The 5,222-nt window shown below is 35.5% G+C and overlaps 1 long non-coding RNA gene across 1 annotated transcript in view; it reads left to right on the forward strand.

Annotated features, from left to right (window-relative positions):
- Positions 1–4,485, forward strand: part of LOC145723239 (uncharacterized) — a 126,506-nt gene extending 122,021 nt beyond the window's left edge. Inside the window, exons 3-4 of the long non-coding RNA XR_014148163.1 lie at positions 2,349–2,489; positions 4,445–4,485. This is a non-coding gene — a long non-coding RNA (uncharacterized LOC145723239). The remainder of the gene's footprint in view (positions 1–2,348; positions 2,490–4,444) is intronic.
- The last annotated feature ends 737 nt before the right edge of the window (positions 4,486–5,222 follow it).

A 5,222-nucleotide genomic window follows, 5' to 3' on the forward strand; every position in this document is an offset into this window, starting at 1 on the left:
AGACCCATAACCACTAAGGAAATTGAAGCAGTCATCAAAAATCTCCCAAAAAACAAAAGCCCAGGGCCAGATGGCTTCCCAGGGGAATTCTACCAAACATTTCAAGAAGAATTAATACCTATTCTTCTGAAACTGTTCCAAAAAATATTATGGGTCATAGTCTCTTGAGATAATTCATAGATAAATAACAAATTTTACATTCATGGATACCCAAGGTTTACCATTTTAGCCTGTACTATGCACAAGGTATTGTGAAATGGGACCCCAGGTCATAGAAAGCGGAGTATAACACCAACTTTCTCCTGAGCACAAATAGCATAGGTTAAAACATAGTGTGAGGAAGGTGCTCTGAGGGAAAACAGTTCCCTTTATCTGGAAATACAGTGGAAGTCTTCATGAAAAAGAAAGAATTTGTGTGGGGTCATCAAGGAGGGGCAGAGAATAAAATTATGGGTCAGTAGTTAATCTAAGATGGAGGGAAGAGTTGAGAAGGAAAATCAGGTTTGGGTACTTTTCCGACGCCTGTGGTGAGTTTTGCCCCGAGCCCTATCATTCTAAGTCAACCGACTTTGTAAGTCTCATTCTTTTCTGAGTTCAGGGTCTCCAGAAGCCCTCTGGGAATTTGTTTGAACTCCCTGCTTAATCCATGTAGCTATGAGACAATATCTTTTCAAGGCATTTCACCCCCAAATGCATAGTGCTATGGGAACATTGATGTCATGTCATTCTGAGACTCCCCTGGTCTTTCCTTACTGAGTTTAGAATTGCTTAGTGCTCCTATTCATATTGCAATACATTACACATCTATATGTATCAGTGGTTAACCTCAAGTTATTTATTTTGAAAGGGGGTTTTTAGTAAGTAACACCAATAAGAAAATAATAATACAAGTTTAAATAATAATTGACTTTAAAAAACACTTATTGAGCCTCCAGGACCAGGAGAACTATAACATGAGCCCCAAGGCCGGGGTTGGAGGGGTAGAGGAGGGACATTGCTTTTGGGCTCTGGCCTTTTTAAAAAAACAAAACAAAATAAAACCCCACTTTATTGAGGTATGATTGACATGTAAAAAGCTGTCCATATTTAATGTATAAAACTCGATGAGTTGGGGGATGAGTATATACCAGTGAAACCATCACTACCGTCAAGGCCGTAAACATATTCATCACCTCCCCAAGTTTTCTCCCACGCCTATTATTACTATTATTATTATTATATTGTGATAAAAACACTTAAGATCTACTTACTTAGCAAATCTTAAGTATGCAATACAGTATTGTATTTTATATAATATACAATTATATTTTATATTATATTTTTATAATTATATTTTATAGTTTATTAATTACATAAGATATTTGTATAATTCTATACAATGCATATTATATAACAATATTTTACATGTTTATATTGAATTGTTTTGATCTTTTTCTTTTCAGCTTTAAGAGGGCTACATTTCATGAAGCCTTCAATTATATATATTTTATTATTTTTAAAAAGATTTTATTTACTTACTTGTCAGAGAGAGAAAGAGCACACAAGCAGGGAAAGAGGCAGGCAGGAGAATCAGGCTCCTAGCTGAGCAAGGAGCCCAATGAAGGACTCAATCCCAGGATCCTGGGATCATGACCTGAGCAGAAGGCAGACGCTTAACAGACTGAGCCACCCAGATGTCCCAGATTATACATATTTTCATTAGGAAAAAATGTTTTATCTTGAACCCAAAATGATTCTGTTTTTATCATTCATTTTTATGGAATCTACAAGAAGAGAAATAAAGAATAAGCAAAAACTTTTTTTTTTAAGATTTTATTTATCATTTATTTGAGAGAGAGAGAAAGAGAGCAGGGGGAAGAGCAGAGGGAAAGGGAAAAGCAGACCCCCCACTGAGCGCAGAGCAAAACACAGGGCTGATCCAGCGACCCTGAGTTCATGACCTGAGCGGAAACCAAGAGTCAGGTGCTTTAACTGACTGAGCCGCCCAGGCACCCCAAAGCAAAAACTTTTAAAAACTTGTCAATATAATTGTGTTAAAAAAAGGAAAGTATATTAACCTCTGATAAGCCACTTTACAGTTTTGGAAAATTAAAAATATAATTTCAATATGAGATCATAATACCACATTCATTTAAGATATCAGATATATTTAAAACTAATTTTTAACATTGATTTCAGTGGCTCAAATGTTTTCTCAGTTATCTTGCCATTTTGGTTTTGGATAATATAGGTTTATTTAAGGGAACAGGAAGAGAGAGAGTTTAAAGGAGTGGGGCCATTTTAAACATATGATTGGGTCTCTGCCTCAACCATGCACCAGCTGACTTGCGTCCACTCCTCCTCTGCAGGTTATGCTCAGTATCCACTCTCCAGTAGGTTGACTTTGTGCACTGCCATGTTCCAGGAGTTGAGATCATGAGACAATGCTGAAGGCTCTGGAGTGATGATTTCCTCCACAGAACAACCAAAAGACAAAGTGGTAAATTCAGGTTGTAATAGGAAGGAGCTCATTCCTTCTGTCTGTGTTTATTTTCCTTTAATGGCCTATAGTTAAGGGAGCGGTGGCTCCTCGTGGGGAGCTGGGATCAGCATGCATAAAGCTGTACTCAGCACGTCAGTCCATTTATAGAGAATTATGGTTATTTGTGGTTAGTCTACTTAAGCCCAAACTCAAAACATTTTCTTTCAATTCTGGGCCTGTAATTAGAAAGCAAACTTCAGCTAGATTTTTACCTTCTTCTAACAATTATTTATTGTTAAAAATATTCCAATTTACTTTCTATTTTTCCTTCAGTTATTATGGGGGAAATAGAGGTTTTACATATTTAACATTACATATTTGAGAACTTTTACTTTTAAATAAGGAAAATAATTTAAGAACCTACAAAGTTAGGCAACATTAAGTAGGTTCTATGTTTTATACTGTGTTAATAACATATAATGTATGCCACCATTTAAAAGAAATTTTCAGTGAATGCTAGTAAAAATTGGTTTCGCCTAAATTCTTTCTCTGGTTTACTTACAACAGAAGTAAAATCTCATATAGAAACCATATTGACATTTCAAAGCTTCTTCATCCGGGTTATTTACACTTTTTGGTTTATTGAATTTTATTAAAACTAATCTTTTGATCTTTTGTTTAGCATCTTACAGTTATTGGGCTGAAAAATATGTAACTTTCACATTCCATAATTAGCTGTTACGAGATTTTGATACCCAGTGGAGCAGAGTGTACCTCTGGAAAAGAGATTTATTAAAGTTTAATGAATGATTTATAACTGCATTTCTTATTGGAAAAAGAAAGTTTTACATCCCCCAACCTTGGGAACATCATCTTTTACTCAGAGCTAAGGTGATACTTATAAGGAAATCGAAGAATTACAATGAAAATACTGGAGGTTTTTGGAATATTTTCCATCTGTGAATCTGGAAGGCATTACAAATATCAATTATAATTTCAATGAGTCCTTGTCAGTGTTTTTTTTATTAATCAAATCAAGTTGTGTCATCTAAAGAAATCAGATAAAATTAAACTGCTTGTTTTCTGAATTAGTAGAGGGAAAATTATATGAAAAATATGAAAAATAAACAATCATTTTAAGTTATTTATAATTTGTTTTTGAATTCACTTTGTTTTTATAGGGAAAAAAGTATTTCCGATAGAAATGCAATCAGATTGCTGTGACTATTATGTCACCAAATACACAAACATACTTTATTATTTATGTGGCTATTGCGGTTACCAGATTTAGAAAAAAAGAAAGAGATACATAGATTTGAGTTTTAGAAAAGTAACAAGCTTTTCAGTATAGTGTGGTAGTTAATTTTATGTGTCAATGTGACTGGATCATGGAATGGTCAGGTATCTGGTTAAACATAATTTCTGGGTGTGTCTGTGAGGGGATTTCTGGGAGAGATGATTAGCATTTGAATTGGTAGATTGAGTCAAGTGGATTGACCTCCCCAGTGTGGGAGAGCATCATTCACTCTGTTGAGGGCCTGACTAGAATAGTGTGGTAGAGGAAGGAGGAATCTCTGCTTGATTGTGTGAGCTGGGACAGCGATCTTGCCTTTGGTGCTCTTGGTTCTTGGGCTGTCAGACCTGGACTGGAATCTATACCATCAGCTCTCTGGTTCTCAGGCTTTTGAATGACACCACCTGCTTTCCTGTGTCTTCAGTTTGCAGAGGGCAGATGGTGGGATTCCTCAGCCTCCATAATTGCATGATCCAGTTCCTTTAATAAATCTCTTTATGTATCTATTATATACCTCATAATAAATCTCTCTCTCCTATTGGTTCTGTTTCTCTGGAGAACCCTGACTAATACATATCGATCTATGTCTCCGATATTGCATGTGGCATATTTACACTAAAAATATTGCTTGTTTTTTCACAACTTTAGGAAGAAATTTTAATGTGCCTCCATCTAATTGGTCCCCACAGATCTTCCAGATTTTCAGGAGACGCACAATGAGGAAAGAAAGGTAAGGTGAAAATATAAACATTCAAGCATTCAAGAATGGTAAATATCCATGAGAACACCCACTGGGTCTTAAGGAACCTGTTCCTGGCTTTCTCTGACCTCTTCAGAGCAAAGATCTTCATCATTCCACGCAGAAGCCAGAAATACTTCTCCCTCTTTAGTGAACTCATTAGAGATGATAGCAAGTAGCATAAAATAAAACAAACAAAGCAAGAAATTCTGCTTTTCAGGTGTCTTCTCTAACCCTGTGTAGTGTAATCTTCAGAGCATTAACTGACATTCTACCATAAAATCACCATAAAATTCACTTTAACTTCGACAATGACGGAGTTAACCAGGAAAATTCTGTTCTTGTGGCAATACCCATTTCCAATCATAAGATTAAAAGCCAAGTCTTTGACAGATGTTAGGGAAGTTACATTATTTGGACTTAAATGATTTCATCCTAATTTCAGTTTCCAGCTGCTTGTTATAGAATCTTTACAAGATTTAGGCACCTCAGCTCATTATAGCTCTGTTCACCCACGATTTATCCATGTATTATAAATGTTGCATTAATCAGAGGCACAAAGGAGAAAAAGTGGATGTCAATTCTGGGAAGGAGTGAGGTACTATGGGTCACTGTTAAATTTAACAACTCAATTTATTGGCAACTATTTTTAAAGCACTTTCTTAACTCTCTCCATTCTTTAATTTTTAACATGTAGGCATGTTCTAACTCTCATATCTTTTTTTTTC

Source organism: Leptonychotes weddellii, chromosome 9 (assembly GCF_054177405.1).
Source record: "Leptonychotes weddellii isolate Sample4059 chromosome 9, ASM5417740v2, whole genome shotgun sequence".
NCBI lineage: Eukaryota > Metazoa > Chordata > Mammalia > Carnivora > Phocidae > Leptonychotes > Leptonychotes weddellii.